General features: G+C 37.7%; 1 protein-coding gene and 1 long non-coding RNA gene across 2 annotated transcripts in view; both read left to right on the top strand.

Annotated features, from left to right (window-relative positions):
- The window catches only part of LOC117327166 (activating signal cointegrator 1 complex subunit 3-like), a 268,184-nt gene that overhangs the window by 111,532 nt on the left and 135,531 nt on the right, over positions 1-21,121 (top strand).
- On the top strand, positions 9,067-14,962 carry LOC117327170. The gene is made up of 2 exons (XR_004532590.1): positions 9,067-11,678; positions 11,717-14,962. It is a non-coding gene; the product is annotated as an uncharacterized LOC117327170 (long non-coding RNA).

Raw genomic sequence — 21,121 nt, 5'->3', positions numbered from 1 at the left:
TTGTTGACTTTGGATGATGTTGACACCAGGAATTATCAACCCTAGAATCTAATAATTACCAAGAGGTCAACTGCTAGAATCTGATTATCACCTCAAGCTTGCAGCCCCAGTGACAATCAGATTACTAATTCTATATTCCCCATTGTCTTTATAGAGAATACATTTGTTTGTTTTCTGGGTTTATAAATTGCCTCATCATGAACTGCCATGGCCGTACTGAAATGAGATCTCATCGTAGTAGCTGGTGGCTACCTCTCTGAACATCATGGAGGAGCTAGGCCAGTTTAAACGTTCTTCAGAGCAATTTGGGGTAGATTTTTCCCGCAGAGGCTGATGATAACCAGAACAACACAATACAGTCTGTGATCTCAGCTTCCATAGAAATGTAAACTGCCCCAGGTTGGGATCAAACACTTGTGATTCAGGACGTTCACTTGAGGTTACATAATTGTCTGATACTGTGCTAACAGACATTTATAGTGCATATCTCTTGAATTATATGATAAATAGAATCTAACACCAGTATAATTATCATCACATTCATTGATGTCAAAATAATCATCACATTAAAGACAATTATAATGTTTCACAAGATGAAATCGTTGAGATGGAGACAAACATATACATGTATATATTTGACTATGCTACAGCAAGTAGCTTAGTATACTCTAAACTAAAGATCTGATATAGATTTATAGATGTACTGTCCAGAAGTTGTTTTTTATGTGTGCTATGATTTATTAAGTAACCATTATCATTGGTATTGTGTAGCTTGCTCTGTTGATCCAGCCACATGACTGAACGGTCAGTTAGAGGTCACTGCCGACTGTTAGGGCAATGACAAGTTTAGTTGTTTGTCTCAAATATAGTAGATTCTCTATCTTTATAGTTCAGTACCTAATGTACAAGGACCCTGCAGACTGGTACGTGTTATGTGAGGAGATTAGAATTTGAATTTTTAAAATTTAATGTGCAGCAATACTCTTAATTGTACTTAAAGTAAAATGACAGTTTACAACATGTAGCCTAGTTTGTTCAGTGAATACTGTATATGTTATCCATTTGTAAGCCCTGCCTGCAAATAAGCCCGCTTCAACATGTTGCGAAAATACATGATTTTTGAAAAAAGTAAGCTAAAGTGGTTCACTAATACGCCCTCCCTACATTTTAACTTTTATACTAGGGGAGGGGGCTTATTTGAGGACAAACACGTACTGTACTAAACTTTTACACAAGGAGAGGGGGCTTATTTGAGGACAAATATGTATGGTACTGAACTTTAACACAAGGGGAGGGGGCTAATTTGAGGATAAATTCATACAGTACTAAACTTGAGGATAAAATACAGGACAAAGGTTTTACACTAGGGGAGGGGGAGGCTTGTTTGAGGAGTACAAAAACTTTGCTCAGGGGTTGGGGGCTTATTTGAGGATAATTATGGTAATAATATGTCAAGAAACCAAAACGATACATGGACTGTGGACATTTCTGTATGATAAAACAGTGATTTATCAGGTGCTTGTTTGACCAGAACTATTGTTCATCAGAATGTGATAAGTCCGGTCACGACCAAATCAATCTAGTACTGTGTCCTTATTTGTGTATCACGCATAATCGTGACAATCATCCGAGTCACACAGATCTAAAATTGAACAAAACAGTTTTGACAAATGTATTTTTTTTTATTTTGTTGTTTTTCCACCATGACAGCTATAATACTTGAGGGGAGCTACAGTGTCCCTCATTATCAGAAGTTGTGTGTAGAATTCAGACACTGACACGTTATGTAAATCAGTGTTACTGGGAGTTTAAAATTCAGATTCAGAAGCTGACTCAATGTGTCAAGTCAATGTTACCTGGAAGTTTTGTGGGATTCAGCTGACTCAATGTGAGTCAATGTAACTGGAAGTTGTATAGGATTCAGAAGCTGAGTCAATGAGAGTCAATGCAGTTAGAAGTTGTGTGGGATTCAGAAACTGAGTTAAATGTGAGTCCAAGTTATTGGAATTTGTGTGGGATTCAGGAGCTAAGTCAATGTGAGTCAGTGTTACTGAAAGTTTTGTAGAGTTCAGAAGCTGAGTTAAATGTGAGTCAATGCTGAACTGGCAGTTGTGTGGGATTCTGAAGCTGAGTTAAATGTGAGTCACTGTTACTGAAAGTTTTGTAGGGTTCAGAAGCTAAGTCAATGTGAGTCTGTGTTACTGAAAGTTTTGTAGAATTAAGAAGCTGAGTTAAATATGATTATGTAACAGGAAGTTGTATAGGATTCAGAGAAGTGTCAAGTCTGTGTGTGTTATATTGCTGATGGTTCAGGAAGAGAGTATATATTTAGTTTGTCTCCTTCAATATATCTCACTTTAAGAAAAAACTTACGAGCCTTTGAAAACCGACTTAATTATAAAAAATACTTTGAGTTATTTGAGGATTTCAGTATGTGAGGACTATAAGATAAAATCACAGTTATTTCGTAATATGTACCATTAACCTATTTTCAATCTTTAATGCATGTCATTTTGTAAAAAAAATATTTTCTTTCAAATAGCAAATGGTCTATTTTGCAGTTTGGTGCCTGGAAGCTGCTTGGAGCAAACAAGATGGCACGGCGTCTGCCCTACCGCTTGTATTTTATGTGTCTTTGTGGACTTTACCTTTTGATGGTATTTTTCTTTCATGGACGTCTGCAGTTGGACATAGCCAAGACACAGTTCACCAGACAACGCAAAATTGCTAGTCACCATATAGTGAGCTCGGAACCAAAGATCGCTAGACCATTGAACTCAGAACAGGGTGGTGTTCGACAGTTACGTCATATCAAACGTGTCGTCAATGAAAAACATGCCAACGCTACAAAAGAGATAGCACACATCAACTTGGGCGCCCTCTTCCTCCTCTTGTCTGCTGAACTCGAATTCAAAACAGTTTGCCTATATTCCTGTGAAGCCTAAAGTGTTCTATGTGTATTCTGCCTACCTTGACAAGCGCGACGAGGCCCCAGTAGTGAGAGTCATCGCACTCATTGTGAGGGGTAAAAAAAGCAAAGTCAATGTCAAATGTCTTTTTCGTGTTGGTGCTAAAAAATTTGTAATGAATGCCACGATTTATGAAATGTGTGAAAATCACAATCGAAGGTTCGGTGGGTATATTCTTTCGTGTTCACTGCCAGAAATTGTCAAACAACCGTGCCAGGTTGCAATAACCTATGTTGACAATGAACTCGGAGAAAAATATGAGAAGCTCACACGTAAATATATTACGCTGAACATTATGAAGATTGAGCCCGAGTCTGCTCCTTTTAAATTTGGTGTATGTATCCCTCCGCTGTTTGGAGATGTGAAAAAGAGAAGTATTGTTGAATTTATAGAACTCACAAAGCTTTTAGGCTCCCAGCATTTTGTGTTTTATGATTTTAATATCACTAGTAATGGTACCAAAGAAGTATTAGATTATTACGCCAAAGAACGAACGGTTACTGTGATACCATGGAAGCTACCTAGCCATATAGACGAAAGAGATATCTGGTACCACGGTCAGTTATTGGCCCATAACGACTGTCTATATCGCTCAATGAGTTTAATGAATGTGGTCGCTATTAATGACATTGATGAATTTATTGTTCCTCATGATAATTATCCTACGTGGAATCTATCATTGCTGCCTATTATGACCAATAATATTGTAGGTCTTAGTTTTAATAGTGCGTTTTACGACCCACATGCAGGCAAGAATCATCCTTCCGGATTGATCACTATTGGCAATACGGGAAGGTCAAAGCTCTTCAGTAGGATACGGACGAAGGTCATGTTAAAACCCGACAAAGTGTTCGAAGTTCGGGATACATCATGTAAGTAAACCTGCGAAAGAATCATTTGTGATAAAAAAAGTTGAAAACAATGTAGCATACCTCCACCACTACAGGAAGTGTGTGTCAAACTATGGCATGCGATGTACGGAGTTCCAGCAGGACGATTCCCTCTACAAGTACTACGACAAGTTAAAACTCAATTTCGATTTTGTCATGAGAAAGTTTAGTCATACTGACCTTGAGCAAGAATCAAAAAGATAAAATAGGCGTTGAATTCTTGATGGATTTTTACCTACAGCTCGGTTCATTCTGTGTGAAAGAGGGCGATATGTGTTTTAACTAAAACACAGAAAACAGCTCAGTTTGTGATCAAATATATATAGACCAATTGGTGCTTTGATTTGTACTTTGAATATATGTGTACATGTTTGAATTTGATGGTTAGATAAAAAGACATGGTTTCTGAGTAGTCCCCAATGTGTTACACTGTGGAAAAACAATTCTGTAAATGTAGCAATATATGTATATATAAATTTTAACACAAGTAAAACTAAAAACGGTAGTTGTTTCAACTTTGACTCATGGAGTCAATGAATAATATATTTTGTAGCTGTATGTGTGAGTGTCAACCATGTGTGCTGCAGGTACACATGTTTTACACACCTTCATGAAAATATGTATGGAATGCAAGTAATGTATTCACCTTGCAATAAAGCCATGTCTGGTAATAAGCCCATGTCTGGTAATAAGCCCATCAAAATTTGTTGCAGTTCAAAATGCGAGCAAATGCTGTTTCGTCATCTTGCAATTGTCAAGCGTCATCCCTTACTTTGTGTTTGTGTGTTGTGACCTATGGCTGAATCATCGCATGAAAAATATAATATTTAAAGCAGTATCATTCAAATGAAAGTCTCTAAAATCAGCTGCATGCTGGTGTGTTGAAAACTTGTAGCTTAATTGAGATTCTTAGGTTGCATTGCTGACTTTTCCTGTGATAAGAAAAATTCAGTATAGAAAAACAGAATCATTACCCATAATATTTACATAATTATAGTAATAATTTGTGTTGCTTCTGAATAATCTATTTTGTAGATTTTATTTTATAGCAAAACTGATGCTTTATTAATTAGATATGGTCTGATTTTCTTCAATTCTCATTAGCTAAAACATAATTGTCATGAGGGAGTTAATATTTTGTGATGTTAACCTGATGTTTCTATTTTTAGAAACACTGAATCAAAATTGCATTTATGATGTCATAATCATTGTGAAGTCAAAATGCCCTGATGTAGGTGAATTTCCTGTTACCAATATAAATTGCTGCAATTCCACCCTTTTGCACAAAAGTTTATTATTTATATGAAAAATTAAGGACTTTGATTAATTCAATATTTGATGCTATCAGGTTAATATAACACCATACTGACCTCACTAAAGGTCTGTAATCGATATCAATATCAATAACAGTAAACTTCATTCCTTAACAAGCGTTGGTTTTCAGGCGTCTTACCATAATGTTCTCTTATATAGATATTGTAAGTTATATGTACGGAGGAGAATTAAGATTAAAAAGGTCACAGCTATTAGTGAAAGCAGAAAATCAAAATATTTGATGCTGAAAAATAATATTATATCAAAATTAACTAAGAATATAAATGAAAACCCATCTAACACTGTATATTCACACTTTTGCCCGAGCTGAAGTGTGTGTAAGATTTCAGACTTTTGCCCGAGCTGAAGTGTGTGTGAGATTTCAGACTTTTGCCTGAGCTGAAGTATGTGTGAGATATCAGGCTTTGTTCAATGGAATTGGTCTCTTGCCTGCTTTTAATGGGATTTTAATCTCGTATGTTCTTGCATTTGTAATCCAGTTAAAGTCGTTAGAATAGTTCAAGTGACATAGATAATACATTTGCTTTAATTATAGATGTTTGGAGATGTAATTCAGTAGAAAGTAATTATGTGCCATACTATGATTTGTTTTTATAGTGCTTTTAATTTTTAATGTTGCAAATTTATTTTCCTGCTAGAGAAAAGTGCAATTGTATATTTTTATAAAGATTTTGTATTTTTTCGTAAACAAAAGGTTATAGAGTTTTGTCTTTTGATGAAAGGGATTGCAATTTTCTTCAATTACCTTACGTTTTCCATATACATCCCTAAATTTTGTGCATAGAATGACCCATTTTGTGATCTAGACTGATCTAATGTATAGTTGGAGGGGAGGTAAGGTTGTATCTTCTGTTTACAAAATAAAAACTAATAAATGATATAATCTCGGGTGTCTGAACCATCTGTTAATATTTGCTCTTTCTCTTCTCCTGTAATCTAATTACTAGATCGTCTAGTTGGCCATTCATGGGACAGACATATGTTCAGTTTTTACTGTACGAAGAATATCTTATCTTCATGCTCTCTCTTTTCGCCATAATAAAATCATCAGTTATAAATCATTAGCTGAGTGACTATATATAGCTTGTAGACTGTCTACAAGCTTAGTTTTTTGTTTAAATAGTTTTTGTATATTCTCTTTAACTTCATGTTTGTAATCACATGCAATACAATTGTTCTTTTCATGGAAACATGGATGTGCTGATCAAATGTTTCGTCTTCTTGGTCAGTATATGTATTAAATTCTGATCCTGTGTGTGCCATATAGTTTAATGTTCAGGTAATGTCTCTATCCGAATGTAAATATATTGACTTATTTTAATCAGTGAAAAGACCAATTTTATGTATGAATTTATTAGAGAGAAATTTGAATCGAAACCCCTACAAGAGTAAATGGATCGGCTGGAACAGTCCATCAGTATAATTTGGTAGTTTTCTAATGTAAACATACGTATATTAGCAGCGATCTGTACTTTTAACATTTTTCATGCCGGATGCTTTGAGTTAAATTAATTTATATACGTACATATTTTAGTGGCAAGTTGTGTTTTTGATATTTTTAGCCCACCATCATCAGATGGTGGGCTGTTCAAATCGCCCTGCGTCCGTGGTCCGTCGTCCGTCCGTCCCTCCGGCCGTCCCTCCGTCCATAAACAATTCTTGTTATCTCTATTTCTCAGAAAGTACTGAAGGGATCTTTCTCAAATTTCATATGTAGGTTCCCCTTGGTGCCTAGTTATGCATATTGCGTTTTGAGACCAATCTGAAAACAACATGGCCGACAGGCAGCCATCTTGGATTTTGACAATTGAAGTTTGTTATCGCTATTTCTACGAAAGTACTGAAGGGATCTTTCTCAAATTTCATATGCAGGTTCCCCTTGGTGCCTAGTTATGCATATTGCGATTTGAGACCAATTGGAAATCAACATGGCCGACAGGCAGCCATCTTGGATTTTGACAATTGAAGTTTGTTATCGCTATTTCTGAGAAAGCACTGAATGGATCTTTCTTAAATTTCATATGTAGGTTTCCCTTGGTGCCTAGTTATGCATATTGCGTTTTGAGACCAATCTGAAAACAACATGGCCGACAGGCAGCCATCTTGGAGTTTGACAATTGAAGTTTGTTATCGCTATTTCTGAGAAAGTACTGAAGGGATCTTTCTCAAATTTCATATGCAGGTTCCCCTTGGTGCCTAGTTATGCATATTGCGTTTTGAGACCAATCTGAAAACAACATGGCCGACAGGCAGCCATCTTGGATTTTGACAATTGAAGTTTGTTATCGCTATTTCTGAGAAAGTACTGAATGGATCTTTCTGAAATTTCATATGTAGGTTTCCCTTGGTGCCTAGTTATGCATATTGCGTTTTGAGACCAATCTGAAAACAACATGGCCGACAGGCAGCCATCTTGGATTTTGACAATTGAAGTTTGTTATCGCTATTTCTGAGAAAGTACTGAAGGGATCTTTCTCAAATTTCATATGCAGGTTCCCCTTGGTGCCTAGTTATGCATATTGCGTTTTGAGACCAATCTGAAAACAACATGGCCGACAGGCAGCCATCTTGGATTTTGACAATTGAAGTTTGTTATCGCTATTTCTGAGAAAGTACTGAATGGATCTTTCTGAAATTTCATATGTAGGTTTCCCTTGGTGCCTAGTTATGCACATTGCATTTTGAGACCAATCTGAAAATAAAATGGCCGACAGGCAGCCATCTTGGATTTTGACAATTGAAGTTTGTTATCGCTATTTCTGAGAAAGTACTGAATGGATCTTTCTGAAATTTCATATGTAGGTTTCCCTTGGTGCCTTGTTATGCATATTGCGTTTTGAGACCAATCTGAAAACAACATGGCCGACAGGCAGCCATCTTGGATTTTGACAATTGAAGTTTGTTATCACTATTTCTGAGAAAGTACTGAAGGGATCTTTCTGAAACTTCATATGTAAGTTTCCCTTGGTGCCTAGTTATGCATATTGCATTTTGAGACCAATCTGAAAATAACATGACCGACAGGCAGCCATCTTGGATTTTGACAATTGAAGTTTGTTATCGCTATTTCTGAGAAAATACTGAAGGGATCTTTCTCAAATTTCATTTTGAGGTTCCCCTTGGTGCCTCATTATGCTTATTGTATTTTGAGATCAATTGGAAAACAATATGGCCGACAGACTGCCATCTTGAATTTTGACAATTGAAGTTTGTTATCTCTATTTCTCAAAGTACTGAATGGATCTTTCTCAAATTTCATAAGTAGGTTCCCCTTGGTCCCTTGTATTGCATTTTTGGACCAGTCTGTCCTGAAAACAACCTGGCAAACAAACAGCCATTATCATTCAATCTCAGATTTCTTATATAGCTAGGATTCCCTTGTTCGAAAAGTACTGGATGGATGTCTCAATTTGCACAGATTAGTAAAATGAAGGGAAAAGTAGAGAAAAGATCAATCTGACATGGAACCTATGAAGATCATTCAATGGTGGGCGCCAAGATCCCTCTGGGATCTCTTGTTCTTGGTTGAACTTTCTGCTAAATTTAATCAAGTTTCTATGTACTTATTTTAGCAGTAATCTGTATTTTTAACATTTTTCACGTCGTAAGATTCGTGCTAAATTAATTTATGCACCTACCACATATAAGCGGCAATCAGTTTTTAACGCATACACATTTTAGCGGCAATATTTTTTTAAAGCTGTGTGTCGCGATGGCCAAGTGGTTAAGGTGTCCCAACACTTAATCACTAGCCCTCCACCTCTGGGTTGCGTGTTCGAAACCTATGTGGGGCAGTTGCCAGGTACTGACTGTAGGTCGGTGGTTTTTCTCCGGGTACTCCGGCTTCCCCCACCTCCAAAATCTGGCACGTCCTTAAATGACCCTGGCTGTTAATAGGACGTTAAAACAAAACAAATAAACCAAAAGAAGTGCTAAATTAAGTTTGATATGTACATATTTGAGGGTCAATCTGTTTCTTTTAACGTTTTCATATTGGAAGTGCTAAATCATGTTTGTGCTATTTACACCTTCCATGTGCTATTTGTATGCTAATTCATCATTTTGCTGATCTGTTAAAATTGATGATACACTAAAATTTGAGTGTGCCAAAATCAGAATGTTAATAGTAATCTGTCTGAAACCCATGTGTTCTGCAGTTCATGGCTCAATAATTAGCTTTAAGTCATAGTGTATTTATGTATGATTTCATGTGACTTCTGTGGAATTAATTGGTCTATTAGTTTTATCAAGGCTTTTTGTAATAGGTCATATCAGTTTAATATAATAATATATTGTACACAATTAAGCTGTACAAACCACTGCTTTGTCCTATAACATTGGCAGGACCAATACAGTACACTGTGGCACCGAGAGACATTTTGTCCTGATCGCACAGTACACCATGGCATTCGTGCATGCAGCTTCTCATTTTCCCCAGAAGCTTTTGAGTTTGAAATGTCACAATATAATGTACTGCTCCATGCCATCACAACTGGAGCTAATCCTTGGCTAATAATGACTCACCACTCCCTGTAGCTTGTTCTGCTGGAACTGAATACCATTTGTTGACGTCAAATCTGCCTCTGAAGACTGCCACAAAAATTGCCTTTGTAAAGACATGGAGTCTGCCAGTGCAGATTCAATTTGTTTAGCATTATAAAGGGTATTTCTATTGGAGGACCAGACTGTATATATAATATGATTTAGTCATTAGGGGATTTTTTTTTTCCAATTGGCAATATATGTACTGAAAATCTTAGATTTCCCAAATATATTTTTATGTGTTTCTACCGATGAGACCAATTCATAATTCCAAAATCATAAGAAGGTGATGCAGTTGAAATAAGAATTGGTAAAGATCTATTAATGGGAAATATTGTATTTATGATTATAATATTTTTAAAGATAACTAAAGCTGTGAAATTTAGTAAATCAGTGAAAATAAAATGAAAAGTTCTTGTTTTGAAGAGTGGTCTCCCCCTGTATATTACCAAATCTCTGTGTTGTAGAGTTGTCTCCCCTGTATGTTACTAAACCTCTGTGTTGTAGAGTTGTATTACCTGTATATATATAACCAAACCTCTGTTGCAAAGTTGTCTCCCCTGTATGTTACCAAACATCTGTGTTGTAGAGTTGTCTCCCCCTGTATGTAACCAAACCTCTGTGTTGTACAGTTGTCTCCCCTGTATGTTACCAAACCTCTGTGGTGTGGAGTTGTCTCCCCTTGTATGTTACCAAACCTCTGTGTTGTAGAGTTGTCTCCCCTTGTATGTTACCAAACCTCTGTGTTATAGAGTTGTCTCCCCTTGTATGTTACCAAATCTCTGTGTTGAAGATTTGTCTCCCCTTGTATGTTACCAAACCTCTCTGTTGTAGAGTTGTCTCCCCTTGTATGTTACCAAACCTTAAGTATCGTGGATTTATCTCCCTTGTAAGTTACTTAACCTTCATGTTAATATAGAGTTATCTCCCCTGTAAGTTACTTAACCTTCACATAAATGTGGAGTTATCTCCTCTGTAAGTTATCCAACCTTTGCTGTGTTTTAGAGTTGTCTCCCCCTATATGTTCCCAAGCCTTCTCTTTGTTGCTCCCTGTGTTTTTTCCTCGATCATAAAGAATAGAAATGTATCTCAAAGTCAATTGACTTACTAAAGGGTTCTCAACCAGTTTTTAGCATTTTTGAATTTTACCTGTGTAAGAAATGACTTAAACACATAATACAATTCGAAAAATCAACTAATTGATGCTGAACTCCTGAAGTTGAAATATCTAGTTATCTATTTTATGAGTGTTAGTCGGCATTATTAACAAAATTGTGTGCCAAAATTACTGTTTGATTTTTGGTATAATTTGAAATACATGAACTATATTGAGAAAATATTGATGATAATCCAGTCAGTTTAAACTGTTGCTTTAATTAAAATGATTATTCACATAATTATGGTCATGCTGCAAATCTGCAACAGGTAGCTGTTTAATGGTAGGTTTGCTAAATACAAGGCTGTGATCTTCACCGAACTTAACTATTTGATTTACCCAGAATGTAACGTGTGATTTCCCTCTAACAAACTGGGAGATGTTTGTTTCATGTTTTTTATTAATAGGTACCTGTGTTATAGTTAATGAGGCCTGGAAGCTTTTGAGTAAAGGTAGAATCCAATTAGTTTTAGATCAGAGACACTAATATCACATACTGTGAGTGCTCAGCCATACTGCAGGGCCATTTTCGTTTATTTTACGGTCCTAACTGTTTGACCAGAGTTGTATGTTCCTTTATGAAATAACGATGGACCTAGTGATTTCATGTTGCTTTCAGATGAGCATTGAAAAAAACCCTTCAAAGCTTGAATCAACATCTGCAGGTCTGTGTTATGGTTTTATTAGATTTATGCATGAAGTAATATAATATTAAAAGGTGATGAACCGGTTTGTTAAAAAAAAAAAACGAGGCCCTTAGTCTAGCAGTCTCTCAAGTCTTGTCAGGTTCTACTGTATTATAAACCAGAGTTCAGTGTAGCCAGGTTCTACTGTATTATAAACCAGAGTTCAGTCTAGTCAGGTTCTACTGTATTATAAACCAGAGTTCAGTCAAGCCAGGTTCAACTGTATTATAAACCAGAATTTCAGTCTAGCTAGGATCTACTGTATTATAAACCAGAGTTCAGTCCAGTCAGGTTCTACTGTATTATAAACCAGAGTTCAGTCTAGCCAGGTTCTACTGTACTATAAACCAGAGTTCAGTCTAGTCAGGTTCTACTGTATTATAAACCAGAATTCAGTCAAGCCAGGTTCAACTGTATTATAAACCAGTGTTCAGTCTAGCCAGGTTCTACTGTACTATAAACCAGATTTCAGTCTAGCCAGTTTATATTATACTATAAATCAGAGTGTTCAGTCAAGTCAGGTTCCACTCTACTAAAAACCTGTTTGGAATTCACTGATGTCAACCCCCTGTATGTTTTTGTTTCAGTTTTTCAAGTTATTAACCTAATGTACAATTATTTTGTTTTTTTTCTTCTATTTTTGTGAATGTGTCTTAATCATACAAGATATATAAATGTTTTTAGATCTGAGTCATTGTTACATTTATGATGTAGGACATACGCTATGTATATCTAAGCATTATACAGCGACTAATTCCGGCTATCAGGTTTTTTTATGTTCCACTCAACTTCCCTTTATGTGTCATTGATTTAGGGAGCTGTAGCTTCCCCTGTAGTGGTGGCGGAGGGTGGTTATTGATTTTGTGATAATTAGATTGATGATCATGGCTTTTTGTGGCTGTGTTAAAGATATGACATTAACTGTTATGGATGTTTTTGAGGATTGTGTGGAGCTCATTGATACCCTGTGCAATATTTGGCGGGGGAGGCAATCAATTTTGCGATGATTACATTTTCTAATCAGTCATTATGAGTATTTGGTTGTCTGGAATCAATTGTATTGTATGTGAGATATATCTGTCAGGGTTCACCATGCCCCTGTGTTGTCTGTCCTCACTGTCCTGTACAGTAGAGAAGTTTGTCATGCATTATCCATGCCCCTGTGTGGATTGTCCTCACTGACTTGTCCTCTATGCCCCTGTGTTGATTCACTCCTCACTGTCCTTGTACAATAGATATATATGTCAGGATTCTCCATGCCCCTGTGTTGATTCACTCCTCACTGACCTGTACAATATATATATATGTCAGGATTCTCCATGCCCCTGTGTGGACTGTCCTCACTGACTTGTCCTCCATGCCCCTGTGTGGACTGTCCTCACTGACTTGTCCTCCATGCCCCTGTGTGGACTGTCCTCGCTGACTTGTCCTTCATGCCCCTGTGTTGACTCGGTCTTCACTGTCCTGTACAGTAGAGATGTCTGTCTGGATGCTCCATGACCCTGTGTTGATATATGAAAGTGTAGCGGAACTGGACTGGGTCGCTCATCGGCGACCAGGTAGCTCAGTGGTAGAGTGTCCGTCTAGTGCGCGTGTTCGGAGGGTCCCGGGTTCGAATCTCGGTCTGGCTGCTACATTTTCTCCTCTCCTGTGACATAATTGGCGAGCTTGCCTACCCTTGTTTAAAGCATTAGGAGTATGCTTAGCAAGGGGATATACGAACTGGTGGTCTTCTGGTCTTCGGGGGCGAAGACTTGAAAATAAGGAGGGAGGAATGTAGCAAAACTGGACTGGGTCGATCATCGGCGACCAGGTAGCTCAGTGGTAGAGTGTCCGTCTAGTGTTCGGAGGGTCCCGGGTTCGAACCCCAGTCTGGCTGCTACATTTTCTCCTCTCCTGTTATAAAAGTATAGATAAGTTTCCTATGGAGTGTTTACCATTTCCATGGCAACTAAATAATAAGGACTGAAGTTTGAAAGTTTTTATCCTTATTTCCATAGGAACCTGACAATTATTATGAAAAAAAGTTTTAAGTATGAGAGGTTTCTGAAGGTTATGGGTATGAAAAATATGTTTCAAGTTTGTGCGTAATGATTCCTAACAAGTGTTTTTAACTTTAAAGATGTAATTAATTAGTGCATCAATCAACTATTAATTACCTATTAACTATTAACGGTATTGGGGTCCATTCTTTTAATCATCCTATTTTGTATTGTACATCTTTTTGAACCATTTGTGCAACAGTTTTTGAAATATTGATTTTATTTAGGTTCATTTCAAATGTCTTAGATATGTTCATTGAAGCAGAAAAAAAATCCAAAAAACTTTAAAATGTTAATTGGCAATCAAAACAGGTACTTATTTCACATTAACATCTACCATAAATTGTTCAGTAGATATGGATCAAAGGACCAATTACTCGGAATTGATTGTTTGGTTTAGGTCAATGGCAGACATTCACTTGAATACTCCAGTGGTAGTTTATGGGAGGTTTGTGAGATGTAGACGTTTGTGAGATGTAGATGTTTGTGAGATGTAGATGTTTGTGAGATGTAGACGTTTGTAAGATGTAGGCGTTTGTGAGATGTAGACATTTGTGAAATGTAGACATTTGTGAGAAGTAGATGTTTGTGAGATGTAGACGTTTGTGAGATGTAGACGTTTGTGAGATGTAGACGTTTGTGAGATGTAGACGTTTGTGAGATGTAGACGTTTGTGAGATGTAGATGTTTGTGAGATGTAGACGTTTGTGAGATGTAGAAGTTTGTGTGATGTAGATGTTTGTGAGATGTAGACGTTTGTGAGATGTAGACATTTGTGAGTTGTAGGTGTTTGTGAGATGTAGACGTTTGCGAGTTGTAGGTATTTGTGAGATGTAGATGTTTGTGAGATGTAGATGTTTGTGAGATGTAGGTATTTGTGAGATGTAGATGTTTGTGAGATGTAGGTGTTTGCGAGTTGTAGGTATTTGTGAGATGTAGATGTTTGTGAGATGTAGACGGTGTTTGTGAGATGTAGATGTTTGTGAGATGTAGACGTTTGTGAGATGTAGATGTTTGTGAGATGTAGACGTTTGTGAGATGTAGACGTTTATGAGATGTAGGTGTTTGTGAGATGTAGATGTTTGTGAGTTGTAGGTGTTTGTGTGATGTAGGTATTTGTGAGATGTGTATTGTAATCATCGGTGAATGACCTCTATTGTTATTAGGTCATTGTCTATCATGATAGGACATTATGTAAGGTTGTAAGCATTCCACTTGCCAAAGAATTCCAGACATACCAAGAATTATGCTATCTTGTTAATGACTGTGTTTGTTGTTATAATTTATTCCATTTGTTGTTGAATGTATTTATTAAGAGGAAAATTAAAATCATTTCAAAAGATGATGTGTATGTGTTGTTAATTAATTCAATGTACTGTTTTGTCACCATATGCTTTTGGTCCAAGTCTGACTGTGTTTATTGACCCATGAACAGCCAGGGCCATTTTGTGGCTGTCTCCTTGTTGTAGCTGGTGGCTACTTCACTAAATAACATACAGGAGCCAGACCAGTCCACATGCTATCAGGAACAATTAAGGTGAAGTGTACACAACAACATCATGCAGCGCAGCACTCGGTTCATGATCCTGGCGATCATGAGAAAGATAAACTGTCCCGGATAGGAATCTCCTAATCATCACGTTTTTTTTGCCTGAGGTTACATTTTCTGTCATATTCTACTGGATGAACTTACATGTAGTTATTTGATGTAGTTTGCATTTGACTCGTAACTAGTTGAATTAGACAAATGCATCATTGATTAATGTTGATTGATTGATTGATTGATTGAATGATTGATTGATTGATTGATTGATTGAATGATTGAATGATTGATTGATTGATTGATTGATTGATTGATTGAATGATTGATTGATTGATTGATTGATTGATTCATTCATTATAACAGCATACTGCAATGCCAGAATGTGATTTTGCGTCTAATTCTATGCCTTAATATGACAACTTGATGACATAATCAAATTATCTAAATGATGGTGTTCCTTTAAACAGCGCGATCCACTTGTCATATGATTTCATCAACACATACCTCCACAGCTGATTGAAGTATTTTCCCAACACTAGACTGCAGCCATGTCGTTATAATTATACCATTCCTCTGATTGATCAGCATACACCTGTAAAATAATTAATATAACACTTAATAATTCATTAAAAAAAAATTGTCCACCGCTGTTGAGCTCCTAACACAGCTCAATCATTAAATGCTGTTTTATAAAAATATGAATGTCATGATGTCCTGACTACGATCAATTTCTGTGTCAAAGCAATGGATGTTTAACTACACAATGCATATATTTATTTCTGATCAAGTAATTGATGAGTTTATAGTAAGTTTTTATCTAGCTTGTAATTTGTTTGTATCACATCCTAAATCATATTCACCAGATATGGATTTTTCAGTTCAGTTTGTGATATATAAAATATAAAATATGGATCTACTGTTGGATGCATGACATTCAGGGAATATAATTGCTTGATTAAATATGGATTTATAATTCCAACAGGTTATTAAAAAGGGGTGGCACATTATTGAGTGAAATGAAATATTAAAATTACTCTAATCAGACACAGGAGTATTGAATATGAGATCATAATGACATTCATTCAACTTCATGATTAACAGGATATTACCGAGTTATTAGTCCCCTACCGGTGAAACTGAAGAGGCTATAGGTTTCTTCCTCGTCATCTGTCTGTCTGTCTGTCCGGCCACTCAGTCATCTGTCTGTCTGTCTGTCCGGCCACTCAGTCATCTGTCTGTCTGTCTGTCCGGCCACTCAGTCATCTGTCTGTCTGTCTGTCCGGCCACTCAGTCATTTGTCTGTCTGTCTGTCCGGCCACTCAGTCATCTGTCTATATGTCTGTCCGGCCACTCAGTCATCTGTCTGTCTGTCCAGCCACTCAGTCATCTGTCTATCTGTCTGTCCGGCTGTCCGGCCACTCAGTCATCTGTCTATCTGTCTGTCCGGCCACTCAGTCATCTGTCTGTCCGGCCACTCAGTCATCTGTCTGTCTGTCTGTCCGGCCACTCCGTTTTCCACACTTTTCTCAGCCATGCTTCAGTTAAGGTATGATGGTGAAAGTTGGTGGTATGTAACTTCAGTATGAGTTAAGCTACAGATCAAGTTCGAATTTCAGTGTTTTTGGGTCAAGGTCAGTGTTGCTATTTTTAGCAGGGGCCAGTAGGGAACATGTATCGTTTTAGCAGTACCAAGCATGTATGTTTTAAAATAACACAAGTTTCTGCCTTGCTGTCATTCTTGAGTAAGTACTGGTATTCACACAATTTAATCTCTATACCTCAGGTGGTGTGTGATTAACACTAAGGGAAGCAGAGATTACAGATCTGATACTATGCTGTTTAGGTTGTTTGTTCTTGAGCAAAAAAATTCATCCCTAATGTTTAGGCTGGATGTCTTGAGTTATTTGCTGTATGTTGTTCAGTGAGGTAGCCACCAGCTACTACAAGGAGACCACACCTCAAAATAACCCTGAGAAACCCAGTATATAAAATCAAACACATTCAGTATGCATTTAACAATATTTTCTAGATATATAGTAAATTGAATCTATATAGCTTGCAGTGATGACACAAAAAAGTCATTATCAAATAACCCTGTTTAAAATTTATAAACTCATTATATTGATATTCAGAAGATTTTATTGATAAATTTTATCTTAAACCACAATTTTTGTATTCACATTCATATAATATGAAAATTAATTGTTTGATATTATTTTACATCTTATTAACAGATTAAGGTCTTTTAAGGGTGATTTTGAATTGATATAGTACAACCTGCATTAGATCTATTGAAACTCACCAGAGCTCTGATATACAATAACATATACTGAAACGAAAAAGAAACGCAACATGGAAAATTGTGATTCATTTTGTATTAAATATACATATCTGTATAAAAATCGCGGAAATAAACATGCACCCTGCCTAACACCCATACCAATCTTCAAAATCACCCAAGTGTGACTAGAGACCTATGCACTTCCGGCGCGGTAAAAACATCAAAAACCGTGCCTGTACAAACATATGCGTTCTTTTTTCATTCAAACCAGTATCAATTCATCACTAACATTGAGCCACATCATCGCCAATACTTTTGCAAACAATAATTCCTTTTACAATTATGCCACGGTTATCAAAGGTTGATAGAGGACGTGCTATAGCGATGCTTCTGGCAGGGAACACGCAACTTCACGTCGCTCGACAATTCAGAGTTCACAAATCGACTATTAGTCGATTAGTTTCACGTCTTAACGCAACAGGAAGAGTCGATGACCAGCCGAGATCAGGACGTCCACGCGTAACGTCGCGACGTCAAGACCGGGTTCTTAGGTTGGCACACCTGCGTAACAGGAGATTAACGGCCGCTGAAACGGCAAGGAATACGATTGGTAATCATAACCGTCGAATTCATCCCCAAACAGTGATCAACAGACTGCGTGAGGCTAATTTGCGTGCAAGGCGACAGTACGTTGGTTTACCACTAACACCGCAACGTCGAGCACGTCGTATGCAATGGGCAACGGCACATGTGCCCAGACGTTTTCCTATGAGACGTTGGAGGTCTATGCTCTTCACCGATGAATCTCGATTCACGTTATTTCGAGCAGATGGCCGTCAACGTGTGTACCGGCGTCGAGGCGAACGTTTTGCTGACGCCTGTGTTTTGGAACACGACCGATTTGGGGGTGGATCAGTTATGGTTTGGGCGGGAATCTCCCATGGTTTGAAGACGCCTTTGGTGATAGTCAATGGGAATTTAACGGCCGTACGCTATCGGGATGAGATCCTTAGGCCCCATGTTGTGCCGTTTGTTAGGCGGCATCATCTAACCTTTCAGCAAGATAACGCGAGACCACACGTTGCAAGAGTCTGTAGAGACTTTCTTGCGACACAGAACATTGTTCCTATAGATTGGCCTCCATATAGCCCCGACCTGTCCCCAATCGAGCATTTGTGGGATGAATTAGACAGAAGAATTCGAAATCGCCGTAACCCCCCAAATACCCTCCCTCAGTTAGCAAATGCACTCGTCCAAGAATGGAATAACATTCCAATACGGAAAGTCAATGCCCTGATGAACTCAATGCAACAAAGAATTAGAGATGTGATAACTGTTCGAGGAGGACACACACGATATTAGGGCACGGTTTCAAAACTGCTGCCATTTCAACTTGGATTCACGTAGGGTACTACCAATCATGACCTTCTAGCAAAGTGACCTGTTCTTAAAAATCTCTAAACATTTAAAGGATGTTACATCAATATTCAATATTAACTATTACATATGAAATTTAAACATAATGCTCACAAGTATTATTTTATTAAACCTACAATTTGAAGTTGCGTTTCTTTTTCGTTTCAGTATATATACCATATAGACACAAACTTTGTTTTCAGCATAACGATTCTCATGTTGATAAATAAATAATAAAAAATAAACTAATACCATACATTGTTGCTATTTTTTACTGTCTTAATTGTAATTAATTGACAATTGTATTCTGCCAACTCATTATTATTGCAATTGCTAATGATAACTTAATTCCTGCTGATATTTAACAGTAGGAGGGGCGGCGGTGGCCGAGTGGTTAAGGTGTCCTGACACTTTATTACTAGCCTGTCACCTCTGGGTCACGAGTTCAAAAACTACATGGGGCAGTTGCCTGGTACTGCATGACCATAGGCCCGTTTTTAGCTCACCTGCCCGAAGGGCAAGTGAGCTTATGCCGTGGCGCGGCGTCCGTCGTCCGTCCGTCGTCCGGCCGGCCGTCCGTCCGTCCGGCCGTCCGTCCGGCGTCAACTTTCCATTCAAGCAACTTCTTCTCAATAACCAAAAGGCCTAGAGACCTAATATTGGGCCTGTAGCATGCTGGGGTGAAGGGCTACCAAGTTTGTTCAAATGAATGACCTTGACCTTCATTCAAGGTCACAGGAGTCAAAAAGGCTAAAATCTTCAAACGACTTCTTCTCAACAACCAACAGTCCCAGGGAGTTGATATTGGGTCTGTAGCATGCTGGGGTAAAGGGCTACCAAGTTTGTTCAAATGAATGACCTTGACTTTCATTCAAGGTCACAGGAGTCAAAAAGGCTAAAAAAAAATTAGACGACTTCTTCTAAATAGCCAAAAGACCCAGGGACTTGATATTGGGTCTGTAGCATGCTGGGGTGAAGGGCTACCAAGTTTGTTCAAATGAATGACCTTGACCTTCATTCAAGGTCACAGGAGTCAAAAAGGCTAAAATCTTTAAACGACTTCTTCTCAATAACCAAGAGTCCCAGGGACTTGATATTGGGTCTGTAGCATGCTGGGGTGAAGGGCTACCAAGTTTGTTCAAATGAATGACCTTGACCGTCATTCAAGGTCACAGGAGTCAAAAAGGCTAAAATCTTTAAACGACTTCTTCTCAATAACCAAGAGTCCCAGAGGCCTAATATTTGGCCTGTAGCATGCTGGGGTGAAGGGCTCCCAAGTTTGTTCAAATGAATGACCTTGACTTTCATTCAAGGTCACAGGAGTCAAAAAGGCTAAAATCTTTAAACGACTTCTTCTCAATAACCAAGAGTCTCAGGGAGTTGATATTGGGTCTGTAGCATGCTGCGGTAAAGGGCTACCAATTTTGTTCAAATGAATGACCTTGACCTTCATTCAAGGTCACAGGGGTCAAAAAGGCTAAAATCTTTAAACAACTTCTTCTCAATAACCAAGAGTCCCAGGGAGTTGATATTGGGTCTGTAGCATGCTGGGGTGAAGGGCTACCAAGTTTGTTCAAATGAATGACCTTGACCTTCATTCAAGGTCACGTCGATCAAGTATGCTTAAATCTTTAAATGACTTTTAGTGAAAAGCCAAAGTGCAGAGAGACATTATATTGGTCCTGTAGCATGCTTTCAAATAACTGCAGGATCCATATATGAAAAGATCACTGCATTGCAGGTGAGCGATTTGGGCCCATTGGGCCCTTGTTTTTTCTTCTGGTGCTCCAACTTTCCTCCACCTCCAAAACCAGTGGCACATCCATAAATGACCCTGGCTGTTAATATATAAATAAATATCTTGCATGATATTCAAGGTAAAACAAAGTCTAGTACATTTTTTTTTCGTTACACCTTATATAGTTCTATTGATTTAAGTGGGCGATGTTTTGTGAGGAAATATCATAGATTCCGTGCCTTTAAGCGAAAGGGGTTATTTATGTGTCGATTTAGGTCGATCCTCAACACTACCATAACTTTACCAGAATTACATACATAATACATACAATGGCTATTGTTAATACTGCTCACGGATATCATACCTTGGCTCTGCACTGTGGATGAAATATGTTACAATACGTGTCAAAAAGATAATTACTAACTGTATCTAATGCCCGAGGAACATGCAACATGGCGTCTCGTAACTTATTAGACATTATCCTTGGTTCTACGCCTTCAGTAATGGTATCCATAGGAAATCC

This window comes from Pecten maximus, chromosome 5, assembly GCF_902652985.1.
Source record: "Pecten maximus chromosome 5, xPecMax1.1, whole genome shotgun sequence".
Lineage (NCBI taxonomy): Eukaryota > Metazoa > Mollusca > Bivalvia > Pectinida > Pectinidae > Pecten > Pecten maximus.
The sequence above is the reverse complement of the archived record's forward strand: the minus strand, read 5'-3'. Positions and strand labels throughout refer to the sequence as shown.